Here is a 20301-nt window from a genome sequence, read left to right on the forward strand (position 1 = left end):
GAATTAAAAGACCTGTATAAAGAAAACTACATAACACTCAGGAAAGAAGTTAAGGAAGACACAAACAAATGGAAACATATACCTACCATGTTCATGGATTGGGAGAATTAACATCATCAAAATGTCCATACTACCCAAAGCAATTTAGAGATTCAATGCAATACCTATTAAAGTACCAATGGCATATTTCACAGACATAGAACAAACACTTCAAAAATTTATATGGAACCATAAGCTACCCCGAATAGCTGCTGCAATTTTGAGAAAGAAAAGCAAAGTAGGAGGGATCACAATACCTGATACCAAACTGTATTACAAGGCCACTGTAATAAAAACACCCCGGTACTGGCATAAAAACAGGCATATAGACCAATGGAACAGAACAGAGAGCCCAGAAATAAGCTCAAGTCTCTACAGTCAATTAATATTTGATAAGTGGGGCAGCAACAGAAAATGGAGTAAAAACAGTTTCTTCAAGAAATGGTGTTGGGAAAACTGGACAGCTACATGCAAAAAAAAAGAAACTCTAGCATCAACTTACACCATACACAAAAATAAATTCAAGGTGGATAAAAGACTTAAATATAAGCCATGTCACCATTAAAGTCCTAGAGGAAAACGTAGGCAGAAAAATCTCAGATGTTTCACGCAGCAACATTTTTACTGATACGTCTCCCAGAGCAAAGGACATAAAGGAAAGAATAAACAAATGGGATCTCATCAAAATAAAAAGCTTCTGCACAGCTAAAGAAAACAGTATTAAAATAAAAAGAGAAACAAGTGTATGGGAAAACACATTTGCCAATGATACCTCAGACAAGGGTGTAATCTCCAAAATATATAAAGAACGTACACAACTACACTCTAAGAAGACAAGCAACCCAATTAAAAAATGGGCAAAGGACTTGAACAGACACTTCTCCAAGGAGGACATACAGAGGATCCAGAAACACATGAAAAGATGCTCAATATCACTAGCTATCAGAGAGATGCAAATTAAAATCACAATGAGATACCACTTTACACCAGTCAGAATGGCCATCATAAACAAAGCAACAAAAAACAAGTGTTGGAGAGGTTGTGGTGAAAAGGGGACCCTAGTACACTGTTGATGGGATTGCAGACTGGTACAACCACTAAGGAAAACAGTATGGAATTTTCTCAGAAAACTAAAACACCGTGGATCTGCCTTTTGACCCAGCAATTCCACTGCTAGGATTATATCCTAAGAACCCTAAAACACCGGTCCAAAAGAACCTATGCATCACAATGTTCATAGCAGCACAGTTTACAATAGCCAAGTGTTGAAAGCAACCTGAGTGACCATCAGCAAATGAATGGATCAAAAAACTATGGTACATTTGCACAATGGAATTCTATGCAGCAGAAAGAAAGAAGGAGCTCCTACCCTTTGCAATAGCATGGACACAACTGGAAAGCATTATGCTAAGCGAAATAAGCCAGGCAGTGAAAGACAAATACCATATGATCTCACCTTTGACAGGAACCTAAACAACAAAACAAAGAAACAAGCAAAATATAACCAGAGACACTGAAATAAAGAACGAGTGTCAGAGTTCAGAGGGGAGAGGAGAGGGAATTTCAGGGGAATTTCAGTGGAAAAGGGGAAGGGTTTTCAGGAACGAGTATAAGGACACATGGATCAAGACTAGGAGCAGGTGGAAATGATAGGAAGGAGGGGAGGGTTGGGTGGGTGATTTGGGTTGGGAGTAAAAGATAGAAAATTGTACTGCAACAACAATTTATATAAAAATTTTTTTAAAAATTTAAAAATGGAAATGCCTTATGACCCAGCAATTCCACTCATGGGTATTTACTTAAAGAAAGCCAAAACACTAATTTGAAAGAATATATGCACCCATATGGTCATTGCAGCACTATTTACCATAGCCAAGATATGGAAGTAACCCAAGTGTCTTGTCAATAATTAAGTGGATTCAAAGTTTTGATACATATATCAAAAGTTCCATTATTCAATGGAACACTATTCACCTATAATAAAAAATGAAATCTTACTATTTGCGACAGCATGGATGGACCTAGAATGTTATGCTCAGTGATTTAAGTCAGACATAGGAAAACCAATAATCACTTCTGGTGAAGAAGGCAATGTAGACAGACATGGCTCACCTTTTCCCACAACCACATCAAAAACACAACTAAAATATAGAACCATCACTCAGAAATGTCAGAAATCGAGCTGAATGGAAGTCTGAAAACTACGGAATTAAAAAAAAAAAACAACAAACACATCAATCCAGACTGGTAAGAGGGGTGCAGACATGGAACAGGCTGGTCCAACACCCACATATATAAAATTTGGGAGGGATATCTCAGGAGCGAGGAGTCCCAGACCCACAGCAGGCCCCCCAGTCCAGGGTTCCACTGCCATGAAGATAAGTCCCCACAACTTCTGACTGCAAAAACTAACAGGGATTGAGTGGGTAGAAGAAACTCCTGGAGCCCCAGGCAGTTCCCCTTAAGAACACACACAGACTCACCTATTCACACTCACTTCCTCTGACCTCTAGCATTGCAGTATCAAGCTTGAAATGCACCAGTGGTATACAGGGAGAAACTGAATTATCTGGCATCAAGGCAAACAGAGGCCATTACCCTTTTACTAACCCTCCCCCTGCCTACAGTCAGTAAGCTACTGTCATATCTGAGACTCCATCAACCTGGCTAACACTGTTCGACCTCCTTGGAGATCCTCAGAGACTCCACCCCACCCAAACTGCTTCTCCATATGAATAGTTGCCCTTGGCTCATGCTTCATAACTTCCTACATCCTATCAAACAAGCAACAGCTTGCCTCAATGAGCTTCAGGCTAGGCACTAACAGCAGCCAGCTTAGTTTCACAGCTTGGCCTCCCTTGGGAATCTCCAAACCCAGCATAAGTAGCAGCCTTCTCTTTATAGCTCAGGAAGAGCAGCCCCAGGAAAAACATAGGTGGGGTCTGACCTTGGCCTGTACCACCTGGGAAACACCAGGACAAGTGCACTCACTGGGTAGCTATGGGCTACTTTGGAGCATTGCCCGCCTGCTCCTGCACAGCTGACCCTCCACAGAGGATGGAGGTTGGTGGTAAGTGCTCACAGTCCATCTTTGCAGGTACTGGCCTGGGTAAATCCCTCCCATTGATCTTTCAACAATAACCAAGCCTCAACTACAAGAGGAGGGTGTCTCAACCCACACAAAAGGCACACCTTCAGTACCCAGCTTGATTGATAGGGGAGGCTGTACCTCTCTACAGGATACCTACTATATTAGGGCACACTACCAAGACACAGAGTCAAAGCAACTCTGCCTAACACATAGAAATAAACACAAGGAGGCTTCCAAAATGAGTAGACAAAGAAACATGGCCCAAATGAAAGAACAGATCAAAACCTCCAGAAAAAGAGGTAAGCAAAATGGAAATAAGCAATCTATCATATGTAGAGTTCAAAACACTGGTTATAAGGATGTTCAAGGAACTTAGTGGGGACATCAGCAGCATAAAAAATATCCAGAAAGAAACAAAGGATCCACTAGTTGAAATAAAGAACAATTTACAGGGAAACAGTAGAGTAGATGGAGCTGAAAATCAAATCTTCTCATTTGGAACATAAGGAAGCAAAAAACAACTGATTCAAAAAAGAAGAAAAAAGAATCCAAAAAAATGAGGGTAGTATAAGAAGCCTCTGGAACAGCTTCAAGAGTCCTAACATTCACATCATAGAGGTGCCAGAACAAGAAGAGAACAAGCAAGAAATTTGAAATCTATTTGAAAAAATAATGAAAGAAACTTTCCCTAATTTGGTAAAGAAAATACACGTGGAGGTCCAGGAAGAGAGTCCCAATCAAATTGGACCCAAAGAGCAAGACACAGCATAGTTAAAATGCCAAGGGTTAAGGATAAAGAGAGAATCTTAAAAGCAGCAAGAGAAGAGCAATTAGTTATCTACAGGGGAGTTCGTATAAGACTGTCAACTGAATTCTCAAAAGAAACTTTGCAGGCAAGAAGGGGTCAGCAAGAAATATTCAAAGTCATGAAAAGTGGGAACGTACAGTCAAGATTGATCTACCCAGAAAAGATATCATTTAGATTTGATGGGCAGATAAAGAGCTTCCCAGACAAGAAAGAAACTAAAGGAGTTCACCTCTACAAAACCATTATTATGTGAAATGTTGAAGGGACTTACTTAAGAAGAAGAAGACCAAAACCATGAACATTAAAATGGCAATAAATACATAACTATCAATTGAATATATAAAAACAAACTAAGTAAACAACAGAACAGAAACAAAATCAGAAATATGGAGATCATTGGGATGGTGACCAGTGGGAACAGTGTCTGGGGGTATGGTGGAAAAGGTGAAGGGATTAAGAAGTACAAATTGGTAGTTACAGAATAGGCAGGGGGATGTTAAGAGTGAGTATAGGAAATGGAGTTGTCAAAGAACTTATATGCTTGACCCATGGACATGAAAAAAGGAAGGGGAAGTACTGGAGGGAGTTGTGGGTGCTTGGTGGAGGGACACAAAGGGGGAATAATTGGGATAACTATTAGGTCAGAGTTGCTCAAGAAACCAGATGGTTTTTTGCTGCTCCTCCACAGCAAGCTGGGGAGCAGGGTTTATTAGCAGGGAATAAGAGGGACAAGTGGAGCCAACCTAGGGAAGTTGGGACTCTCTTGGTTATTCTTAGGGCAGGGATTTTAAGCTCAAAAACCTTCGAAGGGTAACTGGTTGGGGTTCAGTCTGATTGGCTAGAGCTCTTTGCTGGGTGCGATTTCTGCTAACTATTGTTCTTGATACATCTTGTCAGCTTCAAGTAAAAGCTGCATCCTGTTATGCTGGGTAGGCCGACCCCAGACCCCAATCTTAGCCGAGCATCTGTTTGTCCTGGGTAGGGTCAGCGGGCAGCTTTCCACGGTACAGTTTCCCACTGTGCCATTTTCTCATCTGGTGATTTTCCATTCCTCCTAGGCCTGCCTAGATCTGTCAATAACTGTAATAGCATAATCAATAAAAAATAAAACAAAATAAAAAAACATATTTAATAATCAACTTATTTTAGGCCTGACCCTGTGCTGGATGCTAGGAACATAGAAATACAGCCCACAGTCCTTGTCTATACATTATGATAAGACGTACTTATTGGTTTAAGAGTCTTGAGGAGTGGCTGCTAGGAAATGTTTCTTGAATTAGTGACTCAAAGGCTTTGTCCCTTGTTAAATGCATTTTGAGAATCACTGAGTAGCCAGAAAGGATTGGGAATGGAAGAAAGCCTCTAGCCCCAAATCCTAAATCCCATGTTGTTGCCATGGAGAATTCAGGCTTTTGGGGAGATTCTTATTCCACCTATAGGTATAGAGCTGTCACGTCACCACAGCCTGCAGAACAAACTGAAAACTGAGCAGCAAACAGCAAATGTGCACATCTGCTCTGAATTCCTGCTGTGGATAAAGAAAGTTTTTTCATATGCTTACATATTCTATTAAAAAATAGAGAGATTTCCTATTTATAGATAAACTTTACTTTGGATAATAATGCTCTCTTGACTTATTATTCAATATGGAAATTTCCTCTGTATTTCTGGCTACACATGTTTGGGTCCCTCATTCCTCCAACTCACTTTAAGGATTAGACATGGTCCAAAGAAAAGTCTCTGTGACTCTCATTACTTCATCTGTAAAGCAAAGCTAATTATACCTCACAGAGAAATTGGGAAAATTAAATAAAATAGTGTAAAACACTTAGAGACCAGCCTGACACTGTGAAGGCAATCAGCAATGTGGGGAGTTTAAGCAGACTCCAAGAGGTCATTTCTCCTAAATTCCAACTTCGTCTTAGAGATTACAATCAAATCTTGGGCTGTGCTTTATAAGAGTAGTTATCAAATACTTATTGATTTCTTAGGACAGAAATAAATAGACCCTTGAAAATACAGATATGCATGGGAAGAGGATAACCTAACTGCCTAACCACCTAAGGGCAGCTACGCTCAAGCATATAAGCGGCTGGTCAATAAACAGGACATCACCATAGCCAGGGGGCTGCCCTACTGGGTTACAGACAAACACAAACAAGCACAGGATCCCAGACCTTTGCTTACTCATACACACACCACAAACACAATGATACCCATCCAACAAACACATATCAAGAATTTATGCATTTTAATAATATGAGTATAATCCTTTTCTTCAGTATAAATTGCAATGTCAGAATTCTCTTCCAAACCAGGGGTCAGTAAACTCTTCAAAAGTAGAAACAGTAAACATTTTAAGCTTTATGAGCTGAGAAGCAATATCCTTAACTCTTAGGCAATTGTTCTACTAGAAAGGCTAACAATCTTTTTAAATTTGCATTTAAAAATGTAAAAACCAGTCAGAGCTGGATCTGGCCCTAGGGTATGTAATTTGCCAACCTCTGTTCTAAAGTTCTAAAAAGATGAAACTAAGAGTTTCAACTGCTATAATGTTTTATATATTTCAATACAAATAAGCCCTGGCTGGTGGCTCAGTCCAGGTGGTTCAGGAGGTTGGAGCATCTTCCCATACACTAAAAGGTTGTGGGTACAATCCTGGGTCAGGGCATATACCAAAGTTGTGGGTTTGGTTCCCAGTCAGGGAGCATACCTAGGTTGCAGGTTGGATCCACAGTAGGGGCACAATCCCTGGTCAGGGCATGTATAGGAGGCAACTGATAGATGTTTCTCTCTCACATTTATGTTTCTCTCCCTCTCTTTCTTCTTCTCTCTCTAAAATCAATAAACATATCCTTTAGTGAGGATTAATAAAATTCCAATACAAGTAAGAATGTAATTTCTACCTAATAGACATTCTCTTCAGGTGTACTGTATAATCGCTCATTTACAAGAAATACGAGGTCTGTCCAGAAAGTATCCAGCCATTTAATGTTTAAAAACAGAGACATTTATTGACAAAGATACAAGACACAAGAAACATTGTACATAGGTCAAGGATGCCTCAGTTCCCTTCAAAGAGGCCACCTTGGAACCTCACACAGTCCTCCCAATTGCCATCAGTGGCCTCATCGAATTTTCCTGAATCTCATCAACAGTCTGAAAGCTTTTCCCTTTCAAAGGTGACTTTAGTTTTGGGAAAAGCCAGAAGTCACAAGGCACCAAATCTGAGCTGTAGAGGGGCTGAGTCACCTGGGTGATTTGATGTTTCACCAAAAACTCTGTACAAGACCTAAAGCATGAGCAGTCGCATTGTCGTGATGGAGCTGCCAATCACCAGTCATCCATAGTTGTGACCTTCTAAATCATACAAATAGTTTTCATGAAAGAATGTTCAAGCTTCACACAAAATTTGAAGCAGATTCATTGCTTTACTTGCTCATTTTGAATGTGACGGCCATACAGTAGATATGCTCACTCAAGGGTGTCTACCACCTCCATTGACTAGTACAATGAGGTCATCATTATTCACACATGTGCATTCCAGTCCACTCTCCTTGGCTGCCACGTTACAAGGATGTTTTGCAAACTGTTCTCATTATATTAACCATGACTGGACTTTTTCTGGACAGACCTTGTAGACTGTGAATTCTAACATGCCCCCAAGCCTAAACACACCCATTTCCACCTGAGATGACCCATCTCCTAATACCTGAAATTTCTCCATTCAAATTTCATTTTTTTTGCACTAAATAGAGGGTAGTACATTAAGTCACCAAAACTTTAACAATAATTTATTTTCTCAAATGATTTTTTCCTCACATAAGAGTTTGGGACAATCTGTGAAAAATGAAATAACACCAAAAGAAGTGAAAGTAAGCAAGGACAGTCCTTAAAGAAATTTGAAATACTTCCTAATTCCAGCTCAATTCAAAATAAATTAGAATAAGATAGTGGTAGTTCCTACAGACTCTGGAGACTAAATCTAGTTCTCACCAGCTGTATAATTTTGGGCAAGTCCTTTAACCTCAGTGAGCCTCAGTTTAATTATCTGAAATATAAAAATGATAATAATATCTACCACAGAGTATTGACATAAGGATTAAATTAGGGAAATATATGAATAACACTTAGAATAGTATTGTCACATAGAAGATTCTCAATAAGTGATAGCAATGATTGTTTTAACTATTTTCAATTTTAGTGCAAAGAGCAAGTGTAGAATTTGTTAAAAATTCACACTCCTGTCGTTAAAGACTCTGCCAGAAAAACCTCAGGGAGAGGAGGCAGGAATCTGTATTTTAATAAAAAATGTCAGATGATTCTGCTGTCAGTGATACAGATCACACTTAAAAAAATTAACATCCTACAACAATCAATAGTGTGAGAAGTTGGAATGATGGGCACATGAGAGGATGTAGGCAAAGGAAGTGATTAGGAGGGGACTCAAGGGGACCTCAGAAGTGCAGGTAAGGGTCTCTGCCTTGGCCTAGGTATTGGGGACATGGTTACATTTACCTTGTGACAATTTACCAAGATTATGGCTTATGTACTTTTCTGTATGTAAGTTTTTCTTCAATAAAAAGTAAAAATACAAAAGTAATACCAAAACCAAACAAAATAAAACCAGTGGTTCTTATCCCTGATTGAATATTAAACTCACTTGGGGAATACTTAACAAACATTACCACCCAGACCTCAATTCTCAGAAATTCTGATTTAATGGATCTAGGATAGGGCCAAGCCTTCAGTATAAAATATACTAGTGTTCTTGAACCCTTACCAAGGGTTCAAGATCCAAGCATCTCTTACCTGGAGGGATGGTTAAAATACCAATGATTGGTTCCCCTTCCAGAGTCTATAATTTAATGGGTCTAAGGTTGTTACAGAATGAACCCAAGGGGAAGGGGGATAAGGCACTGTTACCGAATGGACCCTCCCTCTCCCAGGGTCCCCCTGTACTAGGTTCATCTTGCCCTCCACCAGGGAATTATGGCTGTCGGTGCCAGAGTTTGGTGAAAAGGGAGGGAACTATTTACTCAAAAGTTATACAGACTTAGAGTAATGACTTAATGTCTTCGTTAAAATCATGAAGTCACTTAAAACACCCACAGTCCTTCCTTCCCCCCTTTGCCCAGCCAGGGGTACCGTATCTCAGGAAAAGAAATAGAAGACTGTGGCTCTGCCTGGTTCTTCCCAGTAATCTGCACTTGGCTGGCAGTGTTCCCAGCACCATCAGCTGTGTCACCAGGATCTCCAGTTCTCAATCCAAACCCTCATGACACCTTTTCCTGGCCTGCCAGTAAAAAGTCATTTCACCCCTTTCCTTCCCGCAGTGTCTCTGCTGCACTCTTCCAAACTGCAAAAGAGAGAGCTCTGCATTGCTGCTACATCTTGCTTTCTGGCTTCCTAAGCTGTGTGGCAGAGAAGCCCCAAAACTGCATGGTTCCCCCAACCTCAAGACCACATGGTTCTGATCATGCCAAAACTTCATGGTCCCCACAAAATGGCAGCTGCACCTGGGTTTAAATCCCAGAGGGCATCTTCCTCTGCATCCCCATTTCTGACTCCTCCCACAATCGCCTATACCTGCCAGAATTCCCATATTTTTCCAGCTTTTCTGAGCTGCCATAGTGAGTCCGGGCAGGTGTGGCCCCATGGCGTGGAGCCAATCTTCTCTAGGCTCTCATGCAGGTGCTGTAACCAAGGGGAGCTGCCTCCCAGTCAGGTCCTGTGTCAAAGTCACTCCCAGCTCCCTAGCTCAAAGCAAGGCCACAGCTATTTAATATATCTATGAAACCAGTCAAAAGTTATAGATATTTTAAATGACCATTCTTGTGGCTATTTGCAAAACTGTTGATATGCAAAATAACTCTCAATGGCCCTGCTCCATGTGTCCCATTCCCCAGTTCAGACTTGTAGGGGTGAGGACATTTACATATTTTTAATATTTCCTGGACACCCCAAGTTCTAGACCCTATTACAAATCCCTCTTTGTGAGGGGGGGGGGGGCCTGGCTGCACCCTGTTACAAGGTGAGGCCTGACAATTTGCTTTTCTAGTTTTCAAGTAATGCTGATGCTGTTTTTCCACAGAACACAGACCAGTGTTAGAAAACCACTGATCTATATAGACATCCCTGTAAGGTTAAAGCTGTGCATCAAACTCCCCTTATCCTCATTCTCTGAATATTTTATCAATAAAGAGTTAATGTTCTCAGGTAGTAAAAATCTATAACCCAGGAACTGGACTGTATCTATAGTTATGGAATAAAGGTAGTTCTGACACCAAAACTCATGGTCATATTAGCAAACATAACTCTTTGTGTTCTCTCTTTCCAGCCAGTGCCAAGCCATGAGCACCTCTCCAGACAAGTGGCACAAGTGCCACAGACCAAAGGTAAGAGGAAGCCCTACCACAAGAGGCAAAAATATGCACTGGGTGCCCTGCTGCCAACACTGAGATTGGTCCTTGCCGCATAAACACAGTTCATGTGCGAAGAGGCAACAAGAAGTACCAAGCCTTGAGATGGGATGTGGGCAACTTCTCCTGGGGCTCAGAGTGTTGTACACGCAAAACAAGGACTATTGATATTGTCTACAATGCATCCAACAAAGAGCTGGTCTGTACCAAGACCCTAGTAAAGAACCACTGACACTGTGCTCACTGACAGCACACCATACCAGCAGTGGTACGAATCCCACTATGCACTTGAAGGGACTTTGAGAATCCTCCCCAATTATGCCTGAGCTGTGACCTTTATTGGAAAAGTAAAATATAGTGCTGTCTCCCAGGGAGAACTGGCCCTTCTCACCAGGAGATTAGTACTGAAACAGGGAGCAGCCAAGAGAGGGGCCCCAAATAGAGATTTGGAATGGGGTCTAGAACTCAAGGTGTCCAGGAGATATTAGACAGATATATAGGATGTCCTCACCCCTTCCCCCCACAGGTGTGAGTTGGAGGAAGGGACACATGGAGCAGGAACATGCAGAGCTGTTTTGTACAACAGCTTTGCAGCTAACCTCTGGCATGGTCATTTAACATCTCTATAACCTTTAAATGGTTGCATAGATATGTTAAATAGCTGTAGCCATGCTTTGAGCCAGGGGGATGGATGGAAGTGACTTCCACCCAAGATATAACTGGGGGGCAGGTCCCCTTGGTCACAGCACCTGCATGAGTGCCTGGAGAAGATTGGCTCCATGACATGGGGCCACACCTGCTCAGACTCACAATGGCAGCCCAGTAAACCTGGAATAACACAGGAATGCTGGCAGGTGTAACTGATTGTAGGAGGAGTCGGAAATGGGGGTACAGAGGAAGACTGGCACGAGGATTTAAACCCAGACATGGCAGCCATTGAGGGGAGGACCACACGGCTGTGGCAGTAGATAGAACCACCCCACTTTGGCCAGGGTGGGGATACCCACAGCTTTGCTGAGAGAGAACCACACAGTTTTGGCCAGAGTGGGGACCCCCACAGCTTTGGTAGAAGAGGACCATGAGGCTTTGGGATGCTCCCTTTGGCCACATGGCCTAGGAAGCAGGAGAGACTTTGCCTGGAAAAAGGGTGCAAGGACTTTTTTTGGTGGGCCATGAGAAGATGCCACATGACTTTGGATTAATTGGAGATCCTGCCTGGATGGCAACACAGCTGATGGTGCTGGGAACCTGAATCACAGACTTCTGCTTCTTTTCCTGAGATACAGTACCCCAGATTAGGGCAGGGGGAGAAGGAAGCACTGTGTGCATCTGTGGGTATCCTAAAGGACTTTGATATTTTAATGAAGACATTAGGTCACTACTTTAAGTCTGTATAGCTTTAAATAAACATTTCCTTTCCTTTCCACAAATCTCTTTCCTCTGGCAGGGGACAAGCGAACCTAGTGGGGGGTCCTTTCAGTAATAGTATATCATACCCCCCTTGGCCCTGTTTCTGTAACAGTACCTTTTAATCTTTAGCTGTTCGCTTGGGAGAACTGGCCCTTCTCCTAAAGGGTACGATTAGTCAAAATCACACAAGGCCCCTTGGCATGTAACCACTTTTGTCTAAAACATAATTAACCATAGTCCCCAAAGTGAGACTGGAATCTCACCCAAGGGAAGGATGTGTCATCCAGAACTGTCCCCAGACAGACCCCGAATGCTGCCTCCAGGATTCCCCAGCATCTGTGTTAGGGTGTTGGTGACTTTCTGTCTGGTGATGTATGCTCTTGATTCCTGCTTTTCTCTTTGCTCTTCCTTAATAAAGTGCTTAACTATTCATCTTTGACTTGGGGTTTTTATTGTCTGTGCATCTAAACCTCCAAATTAGGTGGCCAGGATCTCATACATGCCCCTTAACAGCACAGCATTGCCCCTGGGGCCACAAGAAGGGGGCCAACCTAACTCCTGAAGAGGAAGAGATTTTAAACAAAAAATAATCAAAGAAAATTCAGAAGAAATATGATAAAGGAAAAAGAATGCAAAAATCAGCAGTCTTCTAGAGGAGCAGTTCTATCAGGGCAAGCTTCTTGTATACATCACTTCAAGACCAGGCCAGTGGGGCCCAGCAGATGGCTGTGTGCTAGAAGACAAGAAGCTGGAGTTCTATCTGAGGAAAATTAAGGCCCAGGAAGGCAAATAAATCTTTTTCCCTCCTCTCTTTACAGCTCAAGTTAAAAAAATTAGAATTAAAAAAAATGCTCAAGTAACAAAGGTGTTTATTTTCTGCAGTAAAAAAACATTAGCAAACACATTCTTTCATTGAAATGTCTGTACATTTTTCAAAAGATTATTTCTAGAGCCCCTACAATGTACAGACACTGAGCAGTGTGCAGATTTTGCTTCTAAGAAATCCTCAACCAAGAGCAGAACTCCCAAGTCTCATATCTAAAGGAATGATGTATTCATGCTGATTTTTTATTGCAAGATGCCTTCCAGATTAATTTTTGGAATGGTTATCCCTTTCTGTAAGTGGACACAGCATAAGACACTAGAAGAATCTATAGTTTCTTGGGAAAGGACTATGGTACTCTCAAAAGGAGAGTATATACACTGTGGTGTAAATCTAAGGGATTTTTTTGTTGTATGTTTTTAGGTGTTCCAAACACATTTACCCTGGATGCTCTGGTTAGAATTTCGCCTTTCATCAGAGAGGGAGATTCCACTGTGACAAATCTAATGACAATCCTAAAGATCACTTTATACTTATAGCCTCAGATAATTAATACAATGTGGAATATATTCTCAGTGGCATCACAAGCATAACCCTTGGATCACTACTTAAAACTGATTTACTCATAAGGACTTTACTCTGCACATTTTCACTCCTTTATACCCCTTTTTTGTTTATATTACTTAAATTCTATTGGGAAGAAATGCCTTGATATGTGCAGAGCCCACATAAAACAGCTAGGTTATTGTGGTTGTCAGCTCTCAGGGCAGGTAGAGTAATAAAAGTCCATTTGTAAAGCTTTCTGTAGCTCACTAGTAAGATTATAAAGTGACATCAACAAAAAAATAAAGAAAATTCTTATGAAATTATATTCACCATGAATTTTCCCACATTCTCAAGACATTTTTTTTAAACAGAAAGCTTTAGTTTAGTGTCAGTTAATACTATGGCAATAAAACACATCACCTATTGTATTTGATGGCTACCATCATACTTTTAGTTTTAGAGAAATGCCTGCTATGCTTTATACCTTGCAACTCACTATCTTATTTTTTAGCAGTACAGATTTTTATTGTCAAAACAGGTAGGGGATACAAACATAACAAAAAGACATGGATAAATTAATTGTTCTCATCATTTGAGACTCTAGGGTCTCTATGGAAAGGTCAGCCCAACTGGTGATGCAGGCAGATCCTTCCAAAGTGAGAACAGCAGGGATTTGAGAAAGTGTTCAGGACAATAACCAAACATGTCCACAGCGAGGAGAAATAAACAGGTGCTTTCCCTGGTTCCTTTCCTCAGTGAGCTCTGTGTTTATATAGGTATGAAGCTCACCTGGGAGGAAGTGATTGCAGATGGAAAGCTTTTCATCCTCCCACCTCTTAGAAAAAGCTGCAGGTCCTGGTGACACTTGTTTCACATGAACATCCAGATTACAATCTGCGTATAGTTACCACCATCTTTAAAAAAGCTTAACACCCATTTATACCAAAGCTGTAGGCTGAACTTTTTCTCTTAGAAAAAATTCTCTTAGAAAAATCTTTTCCACCAAATTGTAGTTAACTTAATCTCACTTTAAAATTCAACAAAGGATATGCAGCACTTGTGTTTGCTGACACATGAAAGAGAAGCACTGCATAGCAGAAATGCCGCGGAGGCACCACAGTGACAACTGGCTCTGCCTGAGAGCAAGGGCCCCAGTCCCCATGCAGGATGAGGGTCCCAGCCAAGGATGGCTTTTCTTCACACCCAGATCTCAAACAGATAGTAGATCCCCTCACAGATAAGGCTGGAGCACACAGCACCAGCAGTCCAGAGGGCCACACACTAGTCAATGAGCACTTCTCTGCCACGACTTGTCCATGCTCACACTGCCTGTAGTAAAAGAACAACACAAACATTATCTACCTAGTAAGCAATTATCAAGTTCTTGTCTAGTCTGAGTGACACAAAAAGAAGTGGTGTGTTGAGGCCCCCACACATCACTGCTGAGATTATTTAGTCTAACTTTTAATTAAAACAATGGCTTCTTCCACACAAGGACAGGCTTTGCACTAAGGTTTCTCAAAAACCAATTATGTCTCCAGTTCTAGCCTCATTTTGAGAGGTTTAAAAAATAAACCCACCCTGGCTGGTGTGGCTCAGTGGATTGAGCACGGGCCTGGGAACCGAGATGTCTCCGGTTTGATTCCCAGTCGGGGCACATGCCTGGGTTTCAAGCCAGGCCTCCAGTAGGGAGCGTGCAAGAGGCAGCTGCACAGTGATGTTTCTCTCCCTCTCTTTCTCCCCGCTTCCTCTCTCTCGAAAAGTAAACAAATAAAATCTTTAAAAAATAAATAAATAAAATAAAATAAAGTAAACCCAAAACTTCCTATGTCAGAGCCCGGGCAATTGGGGAGTGGGTGCAAGACACCCTCTATGCACAGTCATTGAAAGAGAAAGTTCTAGAAGCTGGTGGGTATGAACGCATTTGTCACTGTGTTTGAGATTATGGGCCTGTTGTGGCTGTTTCTTCACTTCAGTCACTGGAATGTCCATCTTGGGTGGCTTAAAGGTTGCTGGGTCTTCATCCATTCTTGTGGCCAATTCAAGTGTGCATGGATCAGCATCATTACAGAAGGCTTTGGGGCTCCTCTGTAGGACCGGGTGGTAAAAACCTCCTGAATTAGACTTCTGGAGGGATCTTGGTCCAAAGAGGCTCCATTTGTCTGCTGAGTTTCTGTCTTTAATCCCTGCTTCCAGAATCCGTGGTGCTAAAATTTGGGTCAGGTAAGGCTGTGGAAGAGCCAGAAGAGAACCAGCCTCTAGGCTCCTGCTTAGAGGAAGAGTGCAGGGTGCTGCTGGGGGTGGTCTGGGCTGCAGTTGGCTGCTTCTCTTCTCTTGTTCTCTCCCGCTCTGTAGTTTTAGTTCTGGGGATCAGAGAATTCATGATGACAGGGGTAGCTGTAGCCTTCACCATGGGGACCTTGTCCATACTACCAACGGCCAATGACAAGGTCATGCATGACCCGGGAAAAGACACTGGCCTCTCCTTTCTCCACCAGGAACTTCTGGTTGTCTTGAAGCTTTTGAAAGACTGGGATCCAGGATCTTTCTATACAGATTTCAGAGCTGAGTCCCTGCCACCAGAGTGAAATGATGTGATGATTATGCTGACAGGTAGATATTAATGAGGAACATCATACAGGTGCTGCCAATTAGCTAAGTTGCTTGGCAAGAGTCCATCCATTCCAGAGGTTCAGTTTCACTCCATGGAGCTGCTTGCAGCCCAAGCTCTGGCACTAAAGAGGTTCCGAGGATCCACATGTCTTGTGGGGGGTGTCTAACCTGTGGCCTGCAGATGGAATGCAGCCCAGGGTTGGCTGTGAATGTGGCCCAACACAAATTTACTTAAAACATTATGAGATTTTTTGTGTGATTATGTATTGCAATGTATTTAATGTGTGGCCCAAGTCAGCTCTTCTTCTTCCAGTGTGGCCCAGAGATGCCAAAAGACTGGATACCCCTGCTAGTGGTTGTGGTGAGGTGGGGACCCAAGCCATGGTGTGAGCAGCATTGTGTCAGACATGACCTTAAAAGGCTTAGCACTGACCAGAGACTGTAATCTCATACTTTCTCTTTCAACAGAATTAATGTTATATCAAATCCTATGTGATCTATCCCAACTTTATTAAAAAATTGATCTCGAGCAGAATTAAATCCAGCAATATGTAAAAAAGATTAAAACACCACCATCAAATGAAGCTTATTCCAGAAATAGAAGGTTTAACTTTAGAAAACCAATCAATACAATTCACTATATTAATAGAAAAGGATAAATACAATATGATTATCTCACAAAATGCAGAAAAAGCGTTTGACAAAAATAAAAATCTATCCATATTAAAAACTGTCAGCAACCTAGGAACAGAATGGTACTTCAACTGATATATGAAAAACCTACTATTAACACACTTAATTGAATACTTTACTCCTAATATCAGAACAATGATTTCTTCCTTCACCACTCTTTTTCAACATTTTGCTAAAAGTCCAAGCCAATACAATAAGATAAAAAAAAGAAAAAAAAGGAAAGGAAAGGAAGAAAAGAAAGAGAGGAGAGAGAGAGAGAGGAAGGAAGGAAGGGAGGGAGGGAGGGAGGAAGAAAAGAAAGAAAGAAAGAAAGAAAGAAAGAAAGAAAGAAAGAAAGAAAGAAAGAAAGAAAGAAAGAAAGGAAGGAAGGAAGGAAGGAAGGAAGGAAGGAAGGAAGGAAGGAAGGAAGGAAGGAAGGAAGGAAGGAAGGAAGGAAGGAAGGAAGAAAGGGAGAAAGAAAGAAAGAAAGAAAGAGAAAAGGGGCATACAGATTGGAAAAAAAAAGTAAAACAGTCTTTAGTAGTAGGCATGATATGCTCATTTATATAGAAAATCTAGACAAAAGCTTCTACAAATAATAAGTGAATCTAAGAAGGTGGTAGGAAACAAGGACAGTACTCAGTAAATCAATTTCTTTCTGTCGGCAGGGGAGCAGATCAGAGCTGCGAGGCAAGGCGTCTGCACAGAGAAGGCAGCCTGGCCTGCGGGAGAGAGTAGGCATGAGAGCTTCCAGGGAAACTCCAGGGTGGAAGGCCTCCGCCCGGGATGTGGAAGCCAAAGACTGCCGCAGTGGTGGCTGCTGCAGGAATAGCCCAGGGGACAGCGCCCCTGCCCGCATCATGCCTCGGGCCATTGCTGCTCCCCGCCTACCCGTCCCTCCACCTCAGTGCGTACTCGCCTGCGTAAAGTGTCACAACGTCTGACCGTAAGGCAGTGATCAATAAGGCAGACATGTCTGAGGACATGCAACAGGGTGCCGTAAACTGCGCCACGCAGGCTATGGAGAAGTACAACATAGAGAGAAGGACATTGCTGCCTACATCAAGAAGGAATTTGACAAGAAATACAACCCTACCTGGCACTATATCGTGCGCCGAAATTTTGGCAGCTACATTACACACAAGACAAAGCACTTCATCTGTTTTAACTTGGGTCAAGTTGCAGTCCTCCTCCTCAAGTCAGGCTAGGTGACTGCAGGGAAGGTGTCAGTGGCGGGGGCAGAGGTGGCAAGCAGATTACGTTGCTGGGACTATTTTGCACTGGGGCCAGCATCAGGTTGTCCTCACCAATGGCTGTGCTACTACATGGACTGTATACTCGATTTCATGTGTATGTCGCAGTAAACAAAACCAAACTTCTTTTTTTTTTTTTTTAGTTGCCTGGGGAAGAAGGCTGCTTTACATTTATTTTCCAAAACTTAAAAAAATGTTTTTGGTTGTATTGCACTAGGAAATCTCTCCCACCCTTCCCTTTTCTTTTTCTTTCTCTATATAAAATAAGACATTAAAAAAAAAGCCAGTAAGACCAGAAAGGCTGAGAAAAAAAAAATCAGTTTCTGGAAGTGGATCTAAAACTGTGCAGCTGCCTCTTCTGCTTTGGAAGGGCCAGGAAGGTTGCAGGGGGACAGCGTTAAGATCCACAAGGAGGGCAGGGGGATTGACCTAGTACCAGGGAGACTATTCCACTGAACTGTGATGCCAGGGCTTGGGGTAAAGGGTGGGGTTGGAGGGGTGGATTCTTTAAGGGGCCCTGAGGCGTGTTTGTCTAGGGTGTGTGGGAGTGGGGAGCAGATTTATCTTGCTGTCTTTGTCAGAAGAGTTTCAAAGTAATGGCTATGTTTTTGTGGATTATCTTTTATTCTTCCTGCCAGAGTTTGTGCTAGGAGGATGTTGGAGGTAAGGTTAGCTTCATTATTCTTTCTTCTCTATGTCTGCTCCCTGCTTAGTCCTTGGTTTTCTCATTCCTCTGGAATTCTCTTAGAGCAGCTTCTGTTAGTTGGCTGAGGAGAGAATATCTGGTGACTGTAGTTCCTTAGGTAAGTCTTAGCAATCAAACCAAATCAATGTCTCTCTGATTGTTCTCTATGTATCTGTGTGTATGTGTGTGTGTGTCTTGGTTTAGGGGGCGGGGAGGGAAGGGCAGAATGGTATGGAATCTCTAGGGTATATGGGTAGAATGGGTGCACAATTAGTACTAAATGGGCCTTTATGTTAAAAAACATTTGTGGCTAAAGACAGGTGCCGCCCTCCCCCCCTCAGCCATCTCACCCAGACACTCTGTATAACCTATGGCTGTCTGCTCCCAGGAAGGTTTTAGGAGAATAGCCCACAATGAGATGATTATTCTGCCTGCCATCTGCTCTGGAGTTAGCTCTCACTAGAGAGGGAAAGTGACCTTGTGGATGATAAGGATGGAAGTGATACAGGGCTGTGAGGGGCTTAGGAGGAAGTCTTGCAGTGATGAAACCTGGTATTAGGAGATGGAGCAGGACCACTAGTAGGGGATTCCAAGGAGAGTGCTGGGCAAATCTTGTCTGTTGATCAAATAGGTATGGGGTGGTGATGGGTGAGGGGAGTCATTGCTAATTGAGCTGTTGATTCTTGTAAATTGCATTTAAAATAAAACTTGTATATGGTTGACTCTGGGGAGGGGAGGGGTGGGACCAGGCTCATTCTTTTTTTCAACTCCATCCTTGGAGCTGGTGGGGAGGCAGGAAAATGTTCCCACCCAAAGATTTTAGCGTGTGCTGAGCTTTCTTTCTGATGCTGACAGGGGAGGATGGGGACTGGAATGATGAGTGAGTTTCCTGTACCAAACCCTTTTATGAATGTCCAAATCTGTTTCCCCAGCCCTCCCAGACTTATGTGGACAGTTGGAAATGTCTGGTGTGTATTCATCTCTCCCTCATTTCTGGTGCTGGGGCTGAGACCCCACCACATCTCCTGTGCACTGCATTCATGCCTCTTTTGGACATTAAAGGTTGATTGATGCAAAAAAAATCAATTTATTTCTATATTCTAGAAATAAGCAATTAGAATTTGAAGTAAAAAATATCATTTATAATAGAATGAAAAAATATTAAATACTTAGGGACACAATTTTCTTAAATTGGTGCAAGGCCTTTCACTGAAAACCATAAAATATTGCTGATAAAAAATAAAGACGTAAATAAATAGAGATATATAACTTATATGCATGGCCAAGGGACTCACTATTGAACAGTTGTCAATTCTCATCAAATTAGTCTATAGATTCTTCATAATATCATTCACAATCCCAGGAGAAATAACTGTAAAAATTGACAGGCTGATTCTAAAATATATATGGTAAATAAAATATATATGGTAATGTAAGTAACTTAGAATAGCCAAATAATTCTGAAAAAGAAGAACAAAGGACCCACATTGCCTGATTTCAAGAAAATAATGCTGCAATAATCAAAACAGAGTGTTACTGGCATAAAAATAGACATATGGATCAACGGAACAAAACAGAGTATAAAAAAAACACCTATCCATATGTGGTCAATTTATGTTCAGTAACAACTGATGATACACCAACTGAATATCCACATGGGGAAAAGTGAACTTTGTTCCTTTATCTCACTATTCACAAAAATTAATTTGAAATGGATCATAAATCTAAACATAAAAACCACACTATAAATCTCCTAGAAGAAAATATTCAAAGTACATATATCTGACACACTGGACTTATATACAGAATATATAAGAACTCTTGTAACAATAAAAAAGACAAATAATATAGTTTAAATGAACAAAATATATAAATGGAAATTTTACAAAAGGCAATATATGGAATACCAAAATGCACATGTAAAGTTGCTCCACATTTT

At 41.6% G+C, this 20301-nt stretch overlaps 3 pseudogenes; 2 read left to right on the top strand and 1 right to left on the bottom strand.

Moving 5' to 3' along the window:
* Positions 1–7740: 7740 nt before the first annotated feature.
* LOC123806717 lies at positions 7741–15594 on the bottom strand (annotated as a pseudogene).
* LOC123806694 lies at positions 10010–12563 on the top strand (annotated as a pseudogene).
* Positions 15595–15844: 250 nt separating the features above from the next.
* On the top strand, positions 15845–17632 carry LOC123806718 (annotated as a pseudogene).
* Positions 17633–20301: the final 2669 nt, after the last annotated feature.

This window comes from Phyllostomus hastatus, unplaced genomic scaffold, assembly GCF_019186645.2.
Source record: "Phyllostomus hastatus isolate PE091 unplaced genomic scaffold, TTU_PhHast_1.1 phas_scaffold_39, whole genome shotgun sequence".
Lineage (NCBI taxonomy): Eukaryota > Metazoa > Chordata > Mammalia > Chiroptera > Phyllostomidae > Phyllostomus > Phyllostomus hastatus.